The following is a 22,861-nucleotide window of genomic DNA, read 5'->3' on the forward strand; positions in this document are numbered from 1 at the left end:
ACAAAATCAAAGGGATGAAAAAATAGAAAACAATGTGAAATATCTCATTAGAAAAAACAACTGACCTGGAAAATAGATCCAAAAGAGTTAATTTAAAAATTACTGGACTGCCTGAAAGCTGTGGTAAAAAAAAAGAACTTAGACATGATCTTTCAAGAAATCATCAAAGCAAACTGCTCTGATATTCTAGAACCAGAGGATAAAATAGAAATGGAAAGAATCCACCTATGACCTCCTGAAAGAGATACCAAAATGCAAACTCCCAAGAATATTATAATGAAACTCCAGGACTTCCAGATCAAGGAGAAAATATTGAAAGCAGTCAAACCCCCCGCCCCCCCCCCGAAATTCAAGTATCTTGTTGTCATAGTCAGGATAACACAAGATTTAGCTTGGAATGTTATATTTCAGAGGGCAAAAGAACAGGATTACAACCAAGAATAACCTATGTAGCAAAAATGAGTATAATCCTTCAGGGGGAAAATGGGCATTCAATGAAATAGAGGACTTCTAAGCATTCCTGTTGAAAAAACAGAGCTAAATAAAAATTTGACTTCCAAATGTAAGACTTGAGAGTAGCATAAAAAGATAAACAGGAAAGGAAAATTATAAGGAACTTAATAAAATTAAACTGTTTACTTTTCTACATGGGAAGATGATACATGTACTTCATAAGAACTTTTTCATTATTAGGGCAGTTAGAAGGGGTATATATAGATGGAGGGCACAGGTGTGAGTTGAATATGATAGGATGATATCTAAGAAATAATAAAATAAAGGGGTGAGAAAGAGGGATGCGCTGGGACAAAGGGGAAGGGAGAGATAAAATGGGGTAAGCTATCTCACATCAAAGAGACAAGAAAGCTTTCTGATTGGGAGGGAAGATGGGGGAGTTGGGGGTGAAGTTCATGGACCTTACTCTCATCAGAATTGACTCAAAAAGGGAATAACATTAACACTCAGTTGGATATAGAAGCATATCTTACTATACGGGAAAGTAGAAGGGGAAGAGGATGAAAGAAGTGGGGTGGTACTCAAAAAGGAGTGAGTATTGGGAAAGGTAAAAGTGAAAATAAAGTAAGAGGGGGTCAGGGAGAGGATAAATAAGATGAAATAGAATGGAAGGAAATACAGTTAGCAATCAGAGCTGTGAAAAAAATTTGAAACTTTTTTTTCTCTTAAAGACTTCATCTCTCAAATATATAGAGAAATGAGTCAAATTCATAAAGATAAGAGCCATTCCCTAAATGACTAATAATAAAAAATATGAATAGTCAGTTTTCAAATGAAGCAATCACAGCTATCTATAGCCAATGAAAAGGTGCTCTAAGTCACTATTGACTGGAGAGATGCAAGTTAAAACAGTTCTTTTTTTACTATTTCACCTCTGTTAGACTGGCTAATAGTACAGAAAAGGAAGGTGATACATGTTGGAGGGGATGTGGGAAAATTGAGACACTAATTCACTCTTGGTGGAGTTGTGAAATGATTCAATCATTACGTAGGGTGATTTGAAACTATGCTCAAATATTTATAACCGCTGTTTTCTGGTGTCAAGAAATTGGAAACTGAAGGGATGCCCAACAGTTCGGGAATGGCTGAACAATTTGTGGCATATGACTGTGTTGGAATGCTATTTTGCTATAAGAAATGATGAGTTAGATGCTCTCAGAATAGCCTGAAAAGACTTACATGAACTGATGCAAAGTGAAATGAGTAGAAGCAGGAGAACATTGTCCACAATAACAGCAACACTGTAAGATGGTCAGCTGTTAATGACAGCTATTCTCAGCAACAACTCTGAAGGACTTAGGATGAAAAATGCTATCCAGGCCCAGAGAAAGAACTGATCAAGTCTGAATACAAATTGAGGGGAGGGAAATGGAGGGAGAGAATTTGGAACTCAATTTTAAAAACAAATGTTGGAAATTGTTTTTATATGTAATTGGGGTAAAATAAAATAGCAAAATAAAAAAAATGGGGAAGAGTCATACTCAACTGGGGGAAAAAAAGATTGAATCAGGCTTAATACTTCTCCCTTCTAGTCCTCTTCCCATGCTCTGTTTCTACCAACTGGCAATGGGACATATTCCCTATGCTTTCCCACCTCCTTGCTTTTAATTCATCCTGTATGTCCTATGACAAAATAATAATAAAAATAATAATACTCTTCCCTACTCTACCTCTTCTCTCTTTGGCATGTTAAATTCTCCCTCAGGTTTTAAAGCTCAAAGTATTGCCCAAGTCAGAGACAATTTCTCTCTTGAATCTCACAATTCACTTTGTTTTTTAGCCTTCTAATAATTTGTATAGTACTATTCAGGACAGCGTTTTATTTATATTTAATATCCTTCTAATTGAAAGTTCCTTAAGAGCAGAGATACCCCCTATCCCCACCCCACCCCAAAAGCTGACATTTAAATAAAGTTTCACTGTTTGTAAAACATTTTACATAGATTATCTCATTTGAAATATAAGCCTGTGAAATCAATATGGAGTCGTTTTTGTCCCTGTTTTACAGAGGAGGAAACTGAGACTCAGTCAGATAGTCAACAAACATTTATTAAATGATTACTATGTGACAGCTACAATACTAAGCTCTGGGAATAAATACAAAGTACTGCAAAAGCATACCCTGTCCTCTATAGGATTACTTTAAAACAGAGGAAACAACATAAAAATAACTGCATATATACAAGATACATACAGACAGGTGGAAGTTAATATTAAATGACACATCAGAGTCTGAATTCAAATCCAAGTCTATTCACTTCAGATCTGGTGCTCTAGCCATTGTACCCTGCAAGCATCCTGTATACAGTGGATATTTAATAACTATTTGATTAATTTAATAGAATTGAGATCTTTAAGCTCTGCCATCATATTTCTGTGTGAGTGCACATTTAGTAATATTGTTCCCTAATCCAGCTCTCTAAAAATAGGTCTTTTGTGGCATAAACTGGGCCACCTATTCTTAGACAGTGCAGGGGCTGCAAAATGAGGATGGCTGTGTTCTTCTCATCCCACTGTCCCCACAATGTACCTTATGGTTGAGTCATTTTAATACTTCTGCAAAACTTTTGGCTCTTTGATGGCAAATATTCCTTTAAGTAGAAATGGATTCTCTTCAAATCATGTGTTGTGATTGTGTTGGGAAAAGTATACAGAAGTAGAAATCAAGATGTCTGAGCTCTTATCTAAGACTTCCATTGACAAGTCATGGACCCTTGGACTTACAACTTCACTTATATAGCCCTAAGTATCTCCACACCTAATGTGAGTCAATAAGGTTCTTTCTTGCTATTAAATTTTCTCAAATTAAGAACTTGGAACATAGGGGCAGAGCCAAGATTATGGCATAGAAGTAAGAAAATTCCATGTGCTCCCCTCATAACCACCTCAAATAACTATAAAATATGACTCTAAACAAATTTTAGAGCTACAGAATCCACAAAGTGACAGAAACAAATCTCCTGCTAAAGGCATCCTGGCAGGCAGACAGGAAGGGCCCATCACAGCATGCTGGGAGCCTAGCCCAGCCCTGCTTGAGCCCATGGTTTTTGCCACAGAGTAGCCCCAAATAGCATCAGCTAGAGCAGACATGGGGAAAGTTGATCACCACCAGCTGTGGTGGTTGCCAGAATTATCAACCCATAAATGCCAAAGCCCAAGAGAGAGGTCAGGGTGGACTCTGGGAAAGGGGGACCACAAATGCGATCGGGCATCTGCCCCCAGAGCAAGAAGTGGTGGAGGCACGGCAGCAGCTGCCATGTGGCTGCTTCAGAGCTCCCAGCCTGCAGATCTTAGGGGTATTAAGCAACCAGTCTGCGAGGTAATTCCTCTTGCTTTAACCTGCTTGAATCTGGATCACTGTCTTGGGTGGAGGTCCTGGGGTATGTGACCAGGTGCCAGAGCATGTGGGGGATGTAGAGATGGCTCCCACCTAATAGCTCTGGCAGCTGTGAAAACCGCAGCAAATGGAAAAAGAGGCACAGAAAGCCAATGAGCAGAAGAATGACTTAAAAAGCTGAATTCGCCAGATGGAAAAAGAATCTCAAAAGCTCACTGAGGAGAATCATTGCTTCAGAATTAGACTGGAGCAAATGGAAGCTAGTGACTTTATGAAAAATCAGGAAACTATTAAACAGATCCAAACAAATAAAAAAAATAGAAGGCAATGTGAAATATCTCACTGGGAAAATCACTGACCTGGAAAATATATCTAGGAGAGATAATTTAAAAATTATTGGAATACCTGAAAGCCATGATAAAAAAAAGTACCTAGAAATCACCCTTCAAGAAATTCTCAAGGAAAATTGCCCTGATATTTTAGAACCAGAGGGCAAAATAGAGATTGAAGGAATGCACTGATAACCTGATGAAAAAAAAAGGAAAGAAAACTCCTAGATTCCAGAGTTCCCAGATCAAGGAGAAAATATTACAAGCAGCCAAGAAAAAACAATTTGAATATTGTGGAAACAGAATCAGGATAACACATGATCTAGCATATTCTACATTAAGGGTTTGGAGGGCTTGGAATATGATATTCAGGAGGTCAAAGGAGCTAGGATTAAAACCAAGAATCACCTACCCAGCAAAACTGAGTATCATGTTTCAGGGGAAAATATGGTCATTCAATGAAATAGAGGATTTTCAAACATTCTTGATGAAAAAACCAGAGTTGAATAGAAAATTTGACATTCAAATACAAGAAGCAAGAGAAGCATGAGAAGGTAAACACGGAAAAGAAATCATAAGGAACTTAATAAAGTTGAACTATTTTCATGCCTACATAGAAAAAGGATAATTGTAATTTACAAAACTTTTCTCAGTATGAGGATAGTTGAAGAGAATATAAATGTGTGTATGTATATATATGTATGTGTGTGTGAATACATAAATACATATGTCTATATAGGAGGGTATATGTGCATATGAATACATATGTGAGTGTGTGTATATATGTGTACAGGTATACATAGATAGAGAGCACAGGATCAATTGAATAGTAAGGGATCATATTTAAAAGGTGAAATTGAGATCCAAGACGGGGCGGAGTCAAGATGGCAGAGTATAAGCAGGGGGACTCCGACTTCCACCTTCTCCAATCCATGTAAAAGGGGACTCCAAACAAACTCTGGAGGTGCAGAACCCACAAAATGACACAGAGAAGCTAACCTACCTCTGAGGACAGCCCAGCAGGCCAGCAAGAATCAGCTAGCACAGCACTCTGGGAGATAAGCCCTGTTAGGAGGATGTTTTAGCCCCAGGGCGGGCCTGACCAACCACTGGCTGTAGGGACTCCAGATCACCAGCAGCTGTGGCCGTTTCCAGATTCATCAACACATTTATGTGAAGGACAAAGTGAGAGGTCAGTTCAGTCTGGACTTTGGGATCCAGTAAGTGGGAATGCGTGACTTTTGTCCCAGGGCAAGAAGCCACTGAGGTGCTGCACTAGGACCACATGGCAGCTTCAGCTCTTGGCCTGCAGAGTGTAGGGGGACCAAGCAAACAGTCTTAGGAGTAATTGCTCTTGCTTTAAACTGCTTGGATCTGGATTGCAGTCTAGGGTGGAGGTCCTGGCATGTGTGTCCAGCTTGCCAGAGCATGTGGAGGCCTCAGAGAGGGCACCCACCTAATACCTCCGACAGCTAAGAAAACCCCAGCATTTTGGACGAAAGCTCCCCTGTCTGGTGGCAGAGTTCTACTGTGGCAAAAAAAGCCCAGGGGTCAAGTGACTGAGGGGTGACATGACCAGACAAAGGAAGCAAAACAAGCAGAAGACTCCAACATTAGACTCCTATTTGGGGAACAAAAAGGAGCAAAGCATGGAAAAGGAGGGAAACGGTGAAGTCAGAACTCCTGTACCAAAAGCTTCACAGGAAAATATGAGCTGGTTACAGGCCATAGAGGACCTTAAGAAGTAGCTAAGAGAAGTGGAGGAAAAATTGGGAAGAGAAATGAGGATGATGCAAGAAAATTATGAACTGTGAATCAACAGCTTGACTGAGGAAAACAGACTTAAAAAACAGATTGACTCAATTGGCAAAAGAGGCTCAAAAAGGCAACGAGGAGAGGAATGCCTTGAAAAGCTGAATTTGCCAGATGGAAAAAGAATCTCAAAAGTTCAATGAAGACAATCATTCCCTCAGATTTAGACTGGAGCAAAAGGAAACTGGTGACTTTAAGAGAAATCAAGATGCTGTTAAACAGATCCAACAAATGAAAGAATAGAAGGCAATATGAAATATCTCATGGAAAAAACCACTGACCTGGAAAATAGATCCAGGAGAGATAATTTAAAAATTATTTTGCTACCTGAAAGCCATGATCAAAATAAGAACCTAGAAATCATCCTCCAAGAAATTCTCAAGCAAAATTGCCCTGATGTTTTAGAACCAGAAATCAAAATAGAGGTTGAAAGATTCCAACAATTATATCCTTAAAAAGATCCCCAAAAGAAAACTCCTAGGAATATTATAGCCAGGTTGCGGAAATCCCAGGTCAAGGAGAGAATATTATGAGCATCCAGGAAGAAATAATTTGAATATTGTGGAAACACAATCAGGATGAGTCAGGATCTGGCAGCTTCTCCACCGAGGGATTGAAGGGCCTGGAATAGGATATTCCAGAGGGCAGAGGAGCTGGGAATAAAACTAAGAATCACCTACCCAGCAATACTGGGTATCATGTTTCAGGGGAAAATATGGTCATTCAGTGGAATACAGGACTTTCAAGTATTATTTTTCTTTTTAAAAAAATTAATTTGTTTGTTTACTTTTAGTTTACAAGAATTAATTCCACAATTCCTTAGGTTTCACATTCTGTCTCCCTCCCTCCTCTCCCCCCCCCCCCCATGGCAGCATATAGTCAAGTATAGGATCTGTAAATACTTTCACATTATACATTAGTCAGGTTATAAAGATGGATTATATCAGATGGAATGAAAAATGGTAAAGAGGACATAAAACCAAACAAGAAAAGGAAAAAGATCAGGTATTTTGTTTTCATCTGGATATAAACTCAGTTCTTTCTAGTTCTTTCTCTGGATGCACACATCTCTCTCCATCATGAGTCTTTCAGGATTGACTTATATCACTGCATTGCTGAAAAGAGTCCAGTCTAGCAAAGATGGTCATCACACATATGTTGTGTCTGTAATTGTATACAAATTTCTCCCGGTTCTACTCTTCCCACTGAGCATCAGTTCGTATAAGCCTCTCCAGGTAAATATGAAATCTATCTGCTCCTCGTTTCTTTTAGCACAATAGTATTCCATAACATGCATATACTACAACTTGTTCAGCCATTCCCCAATTGATGGGCACCCCCTTAATTTCCAATTCTTTGCCACCACAAAAAGAGCTGCTATAAACATTTTTGTACATATGGGTCTTGCTCCCACTTCTATGATCTCTTTGGGATATAACCCTAGGAGTGGTATTGCTGGGTCAAAGGATAACTTTCAAGCATTCTTAATGAAAAAACCAGAGTTGAATAGAAAATTTGACATCCAGATACAAGAAGCAAGAGAAGCTTGAGAAGGTAAACAGGGAAAAGAAATCATAAGCCACTGATCAAAGTTGAACTATTAACATTCCTACATGGAAAGATGATAATGGTAATTGATGAAACTTCTCAGTATGAAAATAGTTGAAGGGAATAGAAATATATATGTGTGTGTGTCTATATCAGAGGGTATACAGGTGTATGGATACATGTGTGAATAGCTGTATACATGCTTACTGGTATACATAGATAGAGGGCACAGGACCAATTTAATAGGAAGGGATGATACTTAAAAGGGGAAATTAAGAGGTGATAGAAGTGATGGAGAGAGACAGAATGGGGCAAAGTATCTCATAAAGAAGAGGAAAGAGAAAAGGGTTACAATGGAGGGGAAGAATAGGAAGGCAAAAGGGAATGGGGCAACCTTATTCTCACTGAATTTGGCTCAGGGAGGGAATGAAATACACACTAAATAGGGTATCTCACCCTACAGGAGAGTAGGGGGGTGGAGATGAGAGGGGGGATGATGGAAGGCAGGGCAGGCTGGGGAGGAGGGAAGATGGAAGCACTCACTTTTGAAAAGGGACGGGATCAAAGTAGAGAATAGAACAAGTGGGTGGTGGGATAGGAGGGAGGGAAATATAGTCAGTCTTTTACAATGTATCTACTATGCTAATGTTTTGCATTAGCTACACATGTACAATCTATACTGAACTGCTTATCTTCCCAGTAAGGGTGGGTGACAAGGGAGGGAGGGAATGAATCTGGGATTCAAAGTTTTAAAATCAAATGTTTAAAATTATATATGCATATATGCTATTATTAATACTCTCTTACATGTAATTGGGAAAGAAGATATACAGGCACTGAGGCATAGAGATCCACCATGCCCTACTGGAAAAGTCTAAGGGGGTATGGGAGAAGATATGGGAGAGAGCAGATTGGAGGAGGGGATAACCTGTGGGACTGCTATTCTGGGGTGTTGGGTGGAGGAAAAACGTGGAGAAAATTTGTAACTCAAAATCTGGCAGAAATTAATGATGTAAATCAGAAGTTAATAAAGCATTTGAAAAATGAAAAAAAGGTGAAATTGAGAGGTGAGAGAAGAATATAATGAGAGGAGATGGGGAGAGACAGAATGGGGTAAATTATCTCATATAGAAGAGGCAATGGTTAATAACTGTTACAGTGGAGGGGAAGAACAGGAAGGCAAAAAGGGAATGGGTCAACCTTACTCTCGTTGAAATTGGCTTAGGGAGGGAATGACATACACACTTAATTGGGTATCTTGCCCTACAGGATTGTAGGGGGGAAGGGGATGAGAGGGGCATTTTGAAAAGGGTCAGGAATAGAATATAGAATAAGTGGGGTTCGCGATAGGATGGAGGGAAATATAGTCAGTCTTTCACAATATATCCACTGTGGAAATGTTTGGCATAACTACACGTGTACAACCTATATTGAATTGCTTATCTTTCCAGTAAGGGTGCGTGACATGGGAGGAAGGGAAAGAAATCTGAAATTCAAAGTTGTAAATCAAATGTTTAAAAAAATATATCATCATTATTGCTATTATTATTTTACCTGCAACTGGGAAATAAGATTTAAAGGCACTTGGGTACATGGAGATACATCTTGCCCTACTGGAAAGTCATAGAGGAAATGGGGGAGGATATAGGAGAGAGCAGATTGGGGGAGGGGGTATACAGTGAGATCGCTCTTTTGGGGTGGTGGGTAGGGGAAAGATGGGGAGAAAATTTCCAACTCAAAAATCTTGTGGAAATGAATGATGTAAACTAAAAATAAACATAAAACTTAATTAAAAAAAAGAACTTGGAACATAGAAGTTGTTTTTTTTTTTCTTACTTCCATAGAAATACAAAACCAACCCTTATTTCATGCTATAATCTTCATTCAAGTCTAAGCAGATGTTAGCTATCCCTCCACATTTCTTATTTTCTTCTCTTCAGTAAATTGCTATAGCTTGTGGTCTAGGTCTATATGATGGGGGCCCTTAAGCATACTTTTAGGGTCAAATGTGAAAGACCTTTGTTGTCCAGTTTTGAAGCATGTGTAATTATACACTTAAAACCTTTTATTAGCTCTTAGGGCAAATGAGCAGTTAATGCGGGGTACTTCACCTGATAGAGGAGTCAGTTTTGGGTTAGTGGACATCATGGATCCATCCTACATGTGACGAGATATGATTTTATGGAGCGGGGAATAGTAGTCCTCTTTTCTGTCATAATGGTGCTAGATGATGACTGCTTCCCATATAGAGCACAGACTCAACTAGCTGCTATTGCCAGTCCCTCTGTCATGGATTACCTTGCTTTAGCAGAGACTTTGTGGGCATTGAAAGATCTGAAGAGATTTTGGTGGTGTCTTTTTCTCCAACACCCAACCAACAGGGAAAAGCAAATGCCTAAACAGTGATGAGAATGGGCTGGCACCAGGGAAAGATGTAGGATCACAGGGAGGCCACTGGAAAGGTCAAGCTTGCCTTTTGATCAAACAATACTCAGTGTGAAGGAGAAATGTAGCATGGATAACCAGCAGTCTTGAAAAAGCTGTTTTAAGTCCCCACAAAGTTTGAATAGTATCTCATCAGTTAATAATAATAAGGAGATACCTAATCCCAAATAAATTGTTCTAAGTATACTGCAATTCTCTTACTCTTATCATGACTTTCTTTGTTGTTCAGTTGTGTTTAGGGTTTTCTTGGCAAGGATACCAGAGTGATTTGCCATTTCCTTCTCTAGCTCGTTTTATGAATCAGGAAGTGAGGCAAAAAGGGTTAATTGACATACCCAGAGTCACACAGCCAATAAGTATCAGAGGTCAGATTTGGACTAAGGTCCTTCCTGACTCCAAGATCAGTTTTCTACCCACTGTACCACCTAGTTGTAGGTATAAATGGCTATTCATATATCTCCTTTATATTGTGTAATATTATTCTTCTTTTATTCTACCCACCCCATCCTCCATCTTTGAAGGAAAATAATAACAATAGCAGGTTAGACTGCTGATATAAGGGGTGCAATCCCTGGAACAGGTGTGTGTGTGTGTGTGTGTGTGTGTGGTGAGGGAGAATTGATATGCCTATGAATGTGAAATTAGGAAGCCTACTTCCAATATGATAAACCTGGATAAACCTCAATGACTGGGTACAGCCCAGGGATTGGTAGAAGTTGCCAGTGCTATGGCCTTAGCCAAGTACTTCTCAGGGGCGGCCAGGTGGCTCAGCGAGTAAGAGCATGGGCTCCAGTGTCGGGATGACCTGGATCAAATCCAGGCTCAGATACTCAGCACCACACCCAGAAATAACTGGCCGTGTAACCTTGAGCAAGTTACTTAACCCCTATTGCTTAAAAAAAAAAATTCCAAGTACTGTCTCTATGGCCTCTTTGGAGGCCTGGAGTGACTTTTGTCTGCTTCTCTGTCTGTTGAAATCCTTCTCTTTCTTCAAAGCCCAACCCTAAGTACTATCTCTCTCACAAAACATTCTATCTGATCATGGTGCAGTAGAAGGAGTGTTGGTTTAGAGACCACCTAAATTCATGCCCCAATTCTGCCATTTACTTCCCATGTGACATTAGACAAATCACTGGACTTCTCTGGCTCTCAGTTTTCTCACCTGTAAAACAAGGGAGTAGTACTAAATAACCTTCAATATCTCTTTATTTCTGCATCCTTGAATTTCTTTTAGAGTACTTGGATCTTGTATGCTCATCACATTCTAAGTGGTGCTTTGTGGGTTTTGGTTTGGGGTTTGATTTGGTTTGTTTGTTTCTTAATGTGTCCTATTCTCCTCCCTATCAACCTCTGCCATCAGTTTTAAGCTCCTTGAAAGTAAAGTTTCTGGCATTTTTCATCTTCACAGTCTTCATAGCTAGTACATTGTGTGTCATACATTAGGGAGTTTAATAAATATATGTTGAATTAAAACAAAGTACATTAAAAATAGAAACAATTGTTATACATGAACATTAAATAGATTATTAGCAAGTAAACACCTCTAGATTTTAATGAAAAAATTTGTGATAATTTAAAACAGAAATGTAGACGAGCTTTCCCCTCCTCTTTTTCCTCTAGCACACTGGAGCAGTAATGTGATTTTTGTCAAATAATCTTGCCTCTCTAAAAATCCTTTTCCAGATTGGTAAAGTGAAGGGGTTGACTAGGCCCATTACAACTTTGAAGGTCTATGTAAAAGTATCACTTATTGGGCAGTAGGATTGATAACAACATGCCTTTTGATACAAGAGGAATGCTATGTTTTTTAAAGACTTTTCTTATATCTTGCTTTGCTTAGAGGTGAAAACAATGCTAGTGTTCATAAATTTCTGTTTAGGTCCAGATTAGAGGCAAGATGATGTCATGTAAGGTGTGCTAGATTTTGAATCCAAGGACATGCTACTTAGTTGTAGTAGAATTTTGAGCAAGTCATTCAACTACTCTGTGATCCAGTTTCCTTCATCATTAAATGAAAGTCTTGTACATGATTCCTTTATGTTTCTATCAAGCTTTAAATCCATGATGCAATTATCTCTGAAGTTTCTTCTGGTTATAAGTCTATGATCCTGTAACTTTCCATATGAACATCAAGTCTGAGGAATAATATTTTTTTCTAATCTGGACTTGTGATTTCATTGGTATAAGGAACTCAGAACACGAAGACTCCCTCAACCAATTGAGGAGACCTGAAATTGACTTGTCTCAGATGTGTAGTAGTTGTATGACCATTGAGAAGCCACTGTAAATCCCTCAGCCTCAGTTTCCTCATTTATAAAATAGGAATCATTAGAGCACCTACCTTATAAGGTCATTATTAAGGATCAAGTGAAAACATATGGAAAGTGATTTGCAAGCCTTAAAGCACTATATAAATGTGATATGTATACACATGCACACACGCATACATCTTCAGATACACACACACACACACACACACATATATATATATATATATATATATATAATTATCAACTACTATCACTATCATTATCATCATCATCATTATCATTAATTACCTGGGGGTACTGAGAAATAACTTGCTCCTGGACACAAAGCTCCTATGTGTCAGAAGCAGGAATTTGTATCTTCCTAAGCTAACATCTTTGAATTCATTTCTTCCTGACTCTATCTCCATCTGTCTCTACACTGTTGTATACTATTTCTCAGTGTGTAATAGATATATAGATATTGCCTCAGTATCTTCCCTTGTATCACTTTTAAATTTTATGAAGAAAGCTCATACAATGTTTATGTGGTTTGGAGATACTAATAAAAAATGAATATAAAATTAATATTTCTAAGAATTTTTAAATTGGTTCTAACATTGACAGCAAAGAACGGTGCAGTATAATCTCCTAGGAAACTTTCTGAAAAAAAATGCATTTCAACTTTGGAAGACCCTTCAAGTTTTTCCTTCTCTTTGTTTCCAGCTAAGCTGAATTTGACACAGTTACTTTGACATGAATCCTGATGACTTTTTAGTCTTCAAAATAAAGTTTTTCCAATTTAGATAAATGATTTCTTGTTATGAATACAAATGTGCAACTGTAAATCGCATAGAAGCAGATTTCACAAATAATTTCTTGCTGCATCCTCTCTGTGTCTACACTTAATTTTTCCCTATATTGAGATTTTCTAAACAATTCAAATAAAGTCATGAAAAATTGGAGGCAATAAATTTCATAAGAAATGTGTTCTTGTCACTGACATAGTCTCTTCAGGTATATCAGGTGAGACAATAGCATGAGTGATTTTTCAATCAAAAGTTACACGTGTAAATAAGTGTTATTCCCTCCAAAGCAGTGCCCTTGGGCAGTGATTCACATATTTAATGATGCTAATGTAAGGGAAAACTCTTAGATACTGCGAACTGATACCATTTGCTATGCGAGAATGACCAGAAACTTGCTTCTAGGAAAGTAGTGACATGTAGTAGAAGTGCCTTGAAATCACATCAAAACATGAGTAGATATCCTGAAACTGGTTCCAGTCTGTTAGCCATGTGATTAGTGAAAGCCCTTTCAACTAATTTGGTTTTATAGCTGGAACTGGGACCTGTCTTCAAAAAGTTCCCTTGAGCAGAGCCCCTGCTATTCTCTCTTCAGTTGCCCTATTTTGGTTTGATGTCTTTGTTTTTTGTTTTTCTTTTTTTGGAGGGCAATTGGGGTTAAGTAAGTTGCCCAACTTTAAATGACTAGTTTTTTTGTGTGGGTATTATGTGTCTGAGGCCATAATCGAACTCGGGTCCTCCTGACTCTGGGGACAGCGCTTTACTCACTGTGTGTGATAGTAATGGAATGTGGAGATTCCCCTGTATTGGGCTTGGTTTTCAAATTGATTGTGTTAAAACCCAGAGCTTGTTAATCCCACCTGTGGGATGGACTTTTTGATGTGAAAAGAAAGTCCTGAACTGGGAGGAGCTGGTGACTTAGATTTGGAGAGACAAGAGAGAGGCGGAAGATCTTTTTGGAAGCAGCACCTCGTGGAGAGAGAGAGACTAAGAGAATTGCTGGTGGCCGCTTTGAATTGCACTGGACTTTTGAGACCTGCCCCCTGAGCTGCCAAGGACTGAGGAGACATGGCTGTTTTGCTGGTACTTTGTCTGTCTGTTTTGATGTTATTTTGCCAGATTTGTCCACTGGTGAAAGACTGTCCTGTTGAAGAAGTCCTGGAACCTGGCATTTGGTTAAGAAGCCCTGAGACTGTCCTGCAGACAGAGAGTGAATACTGTCCACTGGGGAAGGACAGTGCTGTTGTTGCAGGGGTCTGGAGACTGTCCTGCAGACAGAGTGAATACTGTCCACTGGTGAAGGACAGTGCTGTTGTTGCAGGGGTCTGGGAGCCTTTCTGTTGGTTCAGAAGCCCTGAAGAAGGATTTTCTTGTTGTATGTTTACAGAAATCCTGGGAGAGGGCTTTGCTAATGTGTTCAGGGGTTCTAGGACTGTTCTACAGACAGAGGATAAATTCATGAAGGGATTGGCAATGTATCTTATGGCCTTGCTAAGCCTTGTCTCCCCAGGAACTAAGATTGCTGAGAACTTGCCTCATGTCAAGATGAAGAAAAGACCTCCATTTGGGTATTAGGTGCTGTGCTTAAACTTGATGTAACTCTGGGGTAGATTCAATTGTGATCCAGGGGTGGGGAACTTTTGACCTTATGTTTGGAAACTAATCTCCATTTGAGAAGAGGGGCTTTGTGGTGGACTTAATTAAGGTATAGCCTATGGGTGGAGAAGTATTTAGAACAGAGACTTTGTAATTGATTGAATGATTGGAAGGTCCTGGGGTGGGGTAGTACTTGGAGATTATTTAATTATGCTTTGTAAATGCTGTATTTGGAATGATGTCATGTTTTGATCTTCTCTGTTCTTGGTTTGTCACTGAATAAAATGGAGAGCACCTATGCTGGTATTCTGAACCTTGGGAAGTTGCCTTTCCTTGGCATTATATTACACTGTACCACCTAGCTGCCCCTTGATGTCCTTGTTGATGAAATCCAGGAAAAGATGATTCTATAAGACTGGAAACATAGAGAATTCTCCTCTCTGAGCCTAATATATGGCCTCAGCTCCTCTAGACATCTTGGTATCTTAGCATCACAGAATATCAATTTTATTACTAGTCCAACATCAATGTCCCAATCAACAAAGAAAGAAAATACAGACCCATCCCAGTGGTAGCAAAGATGAAGTCTCATCTAGGAGTCAAACCATCTCTAGACATGAATTTGATGGGAACAGTGTTATGGAGTTATAAGAATGAGCATAAATCTACCAAGAATATGGCATAGAGGACAACGTATTATTGATTAGCTAGCCCACCTTTGATATACTGGGTCAGAGCTTATTTACTATACTGCTGCCATGTCCAACATAGCTAAAGCTTCTTTTTGAACAGCCAGAACCCATGACACAATCTTTTGAGTGTCCTCAATAATTATTAGGGATTGAATAAAATCAAAGTGTCTAAAACAAGAATAGATACTGCTGAATGGGGGAAATATTTTTATCAAATATATCCAATGCATATTCAAGCTATTGTGAAGCAATGCATGAGCAGCTTTCCAGAGGACTACTGCTGTGAACAGCTTTTCAAGCTTCTGATTACACAGTATTGTGAACTCTCTTTTTATTTAATAAGAAATCACAGCAAAATATTCATAGAAAATCAAGGTACAGCATTCACAATGTTACTTATCACAGAAAATCAAAAGACAGCATTCACCATATCACAATTCAACAACTTATCACTAAAATGGCCACATAGTTTTTGACAAAGTGTCACATAGATTTTTTTAATTTTTTTTCTAAATTAATTTATTTGTTTACTTTTAGTTTACAGGATTCAATTCCATAATTCCTTGAGTTTCACATTTTGTCCCCCTCCCTCCCCACCCCACCCCCATGGTGCCATATAGTCAAGGATCTGTAAATACTTTCACATTATACATTAGTCAGGTTATAAAGATGGATTGTATCAGATGGAATGAAAAATGGTAAAGAGGACATAAAACCAAATAAGAGAAGGAAAAAGATCAGGTAGTTTGCTTCCACCTGGATATAAACTCAGTTCTTTCTAGTTCTTTCTCTGGATGCACACATTTCTCTCCATCATGAGTCTTTTGGGATTGGCTTATATCACTGCATTGCTGAGAAGAGTCCAGTCTATCAAAGCTGGTCGTCACACATACGTTGTCTCTGTAATTGTATATAAATTTCTCCTGGTTCTACTCTTCCCACTGAGCATCAGTTCGTATAAGCCATTCCAGGTAAATATGAAGTCCATCTGCTCCTCATTTCTTATAGCACAATAGTATTCCATAACATGAATATACCACAACTTGTTCAACCATTCCCCAATTGATGGGCACCCCCTTAATTTCCAATTCTTTGCCACCACAAAAAGAGCTGCTGTAAATATTTTTGTACATATGAGTCTTCCACTTCTAAGATCTCTTTGGGATATAACCCTAGGAATGGTATTGCTGGGTCAAAGGATATGAAGTATTTATTTCCCTTTGGTCATAATTCCAGATTGCTCCCCAGAAAGGCTGGATCAGTTCACAACTCCGCCAGCAATGCATTAGTGTTTCAATTTGCCTACGTCCTCTCCAGCATTTGTCATTTTCCTATTTTGTCATCTTAGCCAATCTGACTGGTGAGATGTGGTACCTCAGAGTTATTTTGATTTGTTTTTCTCTAATCAATAGTGATTTAGAGCATATCTTCATGTGCTTATAGATATCTTTAATTTCTTTCTCTGAAAATTGCCTGTTCATATACTTTGACCATTTATCAATCGGGTAATGACTTGTTTTCTTATGAATTTGACTCAATTCTCTGGATATTTTAGAAATGAGTCCTTTGTCAGAGACATAGGTTGTAAAGATTCTTTCCCAATTTCCCACCTCCCTCTTAATCTTGGTTACATTGGCTTTGTTTGTACAGAAGCTTTTCAATTTCATGTAGTCAAAATTATCTATTTTACATTTTATAATGTTCTCTAATTCTTGTTTAGTCATAAAGTCTTTCCCTCTCCACAAATCTGACAGGTAAACTATTCCTTGTTTTAGGAGACTGCTTACAGTATCAACCTTTATACCTAGATCATTCACCCATTTAGACTTGATTTTTGTATATGGTGCTAGATAATGGTCTATGCCCAGTTTCTGCCATACTATATTCCAGTTTTCCCAGCAGTTTTTGTCAAATAGCGAGATCTTATTCCAAAAACTAGCATCTTGGGGCTTATCAAACAATAGGTTACTATAGTTGTTGACTTCTGAATTTCATGTGCCTAATCTATTCCATTAATCTACTCCTCTATTCCTCAGCCAGTACCAAGTAGTTTTGATGACTGCTGCTTTGTAATACAGATTGAAATCTGGTATAGCTAGTTTACCTTCCCTAGCATTTCTTTTCATTAATTCCCTTGATATTCTGAAGTGTTTATTCTTCCAAATGAATTTTGTTACTATTCTTTCTAGCTCTATAAAGTAGTTTTTTGGTAAATTAATTGGTATGGCACTAAGTATATAATTTAATTTAGGTAAAATTGTCATTTTTATTATATTAACTCGACCCACCCACAAGCAATTTATATTTTTCCAATTAGTTAGATCTGACTTTACTTGTGTGAAAAGTGTTTTGTAGTTGTGGTCATATAGGTCCTGGGTTTCTTTTGGCAGGTAGATTCCCAAATATTTTATAATGTTGTAAGGGTTATGGGATTTAAAGATCTTCCATGCCCCATTGGACTTGCTGACGTAGCAGGAAGGGGTGAAGCAAGAGGAAGCGGAAGCAAAACTAGAGTTCCTGTGGTGGTTGGCAGTGGTGGCGACAGTGGCAGCAGCAGCAGAGGCAGCGGCAGCGAGAAGCCCTTTTTGAGTTAGCCAGAATTTCTGCTAAGGACTCCTACTGAGGACTGCCAGGGGCCGGAGCTGCTGGGAGCTCGCTTCCCAGATGCTGGGTGGTTGCTGTGAGTGGGGAGAGGAGGACCTTTGCCTGAGGTAGCCTGTTCTGTTTTAAAGGCTTGAAAATGTGGGTGCTTTCTACTTTATCTACCTGTGCCAATGTCATAACTACTCTGATGGCTTTCACTTTCTGGTTTTGGGACTCAGTCTTTTGGTATCTTAATAAATTTTCTAGTTTATTCCCCCATATGGCAAGCATGATGTATTTTGTGATGGATAATTATATCAGCATATCTATAATCTCCATAGGCATTGTGAATATGGCATTGCTGATACAAATGTCTACATTAACTTTAAATGGGACTTCTCTTTGTATCTCTTGCTGTTGACTTTCATTGGAAATATATATAGGAATGCTGAGGATTTATGTGGGTTTATTTTATATCCTGCAACTTTGCCAAATTTATTTATTGTTTCAAGTAGTTTTTTACTTGATTCTCTAGGATTCTCTAAGTATATCATCATATCATCTGCAAAGAGTGATAGCTTGGTCTCTTCTTTGCCTAATATGATTCCTTTGATTTATTTTTCTTCTCTAATTGCTACTGCTAAATTTCTAGTACCAGATTGAAAAAGAGGGGTGATAGTGGACACCCTTGTTTCACCCCTGATCTTATGGGAAATGCTTCTATCTCCTCCCCATTACATATAATGCTTGCTGATGGCTTTAAATAGATGCTACCTATTACTTTAAGCAAGGTTCCATTTATTCCTATACTTTCTAATGTTTTTAATAGGAATGGATGTTGTCTTTTATCAAAAGCCTTTTCTGCATATATTGAGATGGTCATGTGGTTTCTGCTAGTTTTATTGTTGATATGATCAGTTATACGGATGGTTTTCCTAATATTAAACCATCCTTGCATTCCTGGAATAAATCCTACCTGATCAAAGTATATTATTCCTGAGATAAGTTGCTGTAGTCTTTTTGCTAGTATTTTATTTAGAATTTTTGTATCTATATTCATGAGGGAGATTGGTCTGTAATTTTCTTTCTCTGTTTTATCTGTTCCTGATTTAGGTATCAGTACCATATTTGTGCCATAAAAAGAATTTGGTAGGACTCCTTCACTAATTTTCCCAAATAGTTTGTAGAATCAATTGTTCTTTAAATTTTTGATAGAATTCACTAGTACATTCATCTGGCCCTGGACATTTTTTCCTAGGGAGCTGACTGATGGCTTGTTCAATTTCTTTTTCTGAAATGGGGTTATTGAAGTAATTTACTTCCTCTTCAGTTAATCTGGGCAACTTGTAGTTTTGTAAATATTCATTCATTTCCCTAAGACTGTCAAATTTAAGTGCATATAATTGGGAAAAATAATTCCTAATTATTGTTTTGAGTTCCTCTTCATTGGAAGTAGATTCACCCTTTTCATTTTTGATACTCATAATCTGGTTTTCTTCTTTCTTTTTTATCATTTTTTAAAGCAATTGGAGTTAAGTAATTTGCTCATTTACTTTGTAAGTAAGACAAACATCCACAAAGACAAAGCAGACAGAATGTCGGGATACCACAAGTTTTCTTCTTCTTGAGTCTGCTACCACAAGAGTCCTCTTCTCAATTCTGCTCTCTCTAGCCTGGACATTCTCCTTATATATGATCATTAGCTCCTCCCCTTCCTATTGTAGGAGTTCATGAGTTCTAGGTTCACAAATAGTGGGGTTCACACATTTCTTAACAGACTTGATACAAGTCTCCAAAGAAAGTTGAACTGAAACAAGGTGTTAATTCAATAGCTGAAATAAGGTGTGAACTACTTCTGTGCTTGCCATTACAACCCTTCATATTTCATAAAAAGTTGTGTTTTCACATGAATAACATGGTATATTTTCTTTGATAGCTCAATGATGACCTCTTAGAGCATAAACTCCCAGAAGAAAAGCTCAATGTTATACTCAGTTTTTTGTTGTTGTTGTTTGTTTATTTCCAGCTACATCTAGCTTGTTATGGGAACTTGAGAAGTGTTCAAGATATGAGTGCTTCAAGAGACAACATTTTTTATTTGCTAATTTTTAATGTTTTCATAAAAGTATATTACATTTATGCAACATTTACATGGTCCTCAAATGATTTTCCCATGCACTATTTCACTGGATCCTGGCAACAGCTCTGAGACATCAAAAGGGTAAGAGTTATTGGCAATATTTTATAGAAGAGGATACTGATACTTAGACAGACTCAGTGATTCACTCAGGTAACACCTTATTAGCCAGATACCTGCCTGCGTCTGGAACACAGTTCTGTTGACTTTTCTGTCTCCCCCCCCATATGAATGAATTAATGAAAACTCATTTGTTAATTAATATTTATTATGTTTCAGGCACTAGGCATGTGACCTACTAGCCAGACAGTACTTATCAACAATCATTTAAACAAAGAAAATGTTCACTCTATTCAATGTCCTATTTTTCAATGAATAAATCTATACTGTCTTCTTTGCTTGAAAGATCTATGTTGCTTTCAATTCTGTAATGATTTCTTGCATATATCCTACTATATCATTTCTCCAAACTAAGTGCTGAATTCTGCCTGTGGACCAAGTGGTAAGGAGGCAGCATATTGTTGTACTTTGTTTTCTGAATCTGGAGTCAGGAAGACCTGAGCTTAAACTCTTGCTTCTGGCCCTTACTAGCTGTGTGACCGTAGGCAAATCATTTAACCCCTCTAAACCTCAGATAACTTCTTAAGACTATGCTTCAGACAAGCAACTGAGGGGGGAAAGGCCCATTATCACACTGATAAAATCTCAGGATTCTGACTTCCCAACCAAGCTGCATGCCTGCTCATCCCTGGGGCTATTCCAATTCTATCTAAGGATCCCTTGTGATTGATGAGTAGCATGCAGAGGGGATGCTTTTTTGCCCTTATTCATTCTCTTTCTGTTGAAGAGAGAATAAGCTCTAAAGGACTTGTTCACTCTACTCTTAAACTCTCATATCAGCTTAGCAATAAATTAATCAATTAACAAACATTTATTAAGTACTAACTCTGCACCAGGCACCATGCTAAGTTCTGGGAATACAAGACAAGCAAAGGTCCCCTTCCACCAAATAGCTTAGAAGGAGCAGAGTCAATGTACATTTTATGATTTTTTATGATTTTGTCTAACATATTAACATTGGTTATTAGAGTCTCAATATTAATTTCTGACCAGATATAATAATAATTCATCAATCAACAAGCATTCAACAAATGTCTGCTATTTATAGACTTTTTTTTAAGATTTGAAAAGTGGTATTCATGTAAGTCACCTTTTCTATTAATCAGGAGTTAATTAGATAAAATAACTTAAAAATTCTTGGATCATGATAAAATGTGATTTGTTAAAACATATTTACTATAGCAATTGCTATATTTCCCTTTTTACCTAAGCAAAAGCCTTATGTAACAGTCTCCCACCTCTCTACGTTGTATCCAGGCATTTCATTTTTTCACTCTTAAGTTTAAACAACGTGTTACTCTGAGTGAGTACCTTGAAAAGGCTCTTTAAGCAAAGAAGAATTGAAGTAGCTCAAAAGAAATGTGAGATGCACAAATTTAGAAAATCCACCCCAAATGTTCACAGGGACTATTTGTGTCCCGGCTTTAGTAGAACATTGCAAGCTTGAATTGGTCTGATCAGCCATAGTCAGACACAGAGTAACTTGACTGTAACATAGTGATATCATTTTGTCCCTCTTTGAGAAGAAAGGATAACAACCAATCAACCAGATGATCATAAGGCTTGCATTCGTGTACTGAAAATCAACTTCTTCTCTGCAAACTGCCAACACTTTAAACTGAGTTGTGAAAAAGGAAGTATAATTAGAAGCTGTCACTGCCAGGTATTACCTACATTTAAACGTCAGCATGGTGGGAGACAGAATCATGAGGATGGCCAAGGGGTGGATTATGGTTTCCCTGACCCATCCTTAGTCAGTCACTCATCAAGCATTTATTAAGTACCTGCCTCATGCCAAGCAATGTGCCAAACTCGGGGGATACCACAAAAGGCAAGATGTTTCATTTAGGCTTCCTCCCTTCAAGGAACTCACTATCTAGGGAGAGAGGGATTGTTGTAAGTTTATTCTGTCTACCTCTCATTTACTCCTACGTCTACACTTCCCATTAATGTGCTGGGAGTATAGAACTGCCTTCTCAGGCTAATCTCAAAGCTTCCTGCTAGGAGCAAAATTATTGCTCACTGTAAAAAGTGTTGGCCCCCTGAGCTAAAAGAATTACAACAGACAAGTTATCAGCTAAAACACTCTAAAGTACGATTATCTTCAAGCCTGTCCACCTTGATTTCTTTTACTAATTATGCTTTCATAGTGATGGGGGAAAAAAAGTATATATTGTCCCACTGAAGTAGGTCTGGGGTTCCATTTGTACTCATGTGATTAACTTCCTGCTTGACTAATGCTTCTAAATGGAAGACCTAATTCTGTTTTGACCTTGCTGGTGCATTTTAGCATATTAGAAAAAAGAAACAAGATGTGTTATTATGTAACTATAGCTCTTGGGGGCACCACAAGGACAAAGAATAAATGCAGTCTGAGTGCTAATGTTTTTTTAAATGCTATTTCTTCTTCCAGGAGTTGGTATTGCTTTTATGAGATGTTGTTTACTTATAAAAATACAGGATTATATAATTCATAATGTTCTCATATTGAATTCTTTTAAAATTTATTTTCTGAATGGATAAACAAATTGTGCTGCATGAATATAATGTGATGTTTCTGTGCTGTAAGTAATGATGAAAATCATGGATACAGAGAAGCATGGAAAGATTTACACAATCTGATGCAAAATGAAGTAATCAGAGCCAGGAAAAAATATATACGATGATATAAAAGTGCAAATGGAAAGAACCAGCACC

At 38.0% G+C, this 22,861-nt stretch overlaps 1 pseudogene; it reads left to right on the forward strand.

The window, feature by feature from the left end:
* The first annotated feature begins 3,601 nt into the window (after nucleotides 1-3,601).
* LOC138146580 (proteasome subunit beta type-7 pseudogene) overlaps nucleotides 3,602-22,861 on the forward strand; it is an 88,891-nt pseudogene continuing 69,631 nt past the window's right edge.

This window comes from Petaurus breviceps, unplaced genomic scaffold (assembly GCF_028583685.1).
Source record: "Petaurus breviceps papuanus isolate PSGF00001 unplaced genomic scaffold, PetGlider_PUasm1.0 90763, whole genome shotgun sequence".
NCBI classification, from domain to species: domain Eukaryota; kingdom Metazoa; phylum Chordata; class Mammalia; order Diprotodontia; family Petauridae; genus Petaurus; species Petaurus breviceps.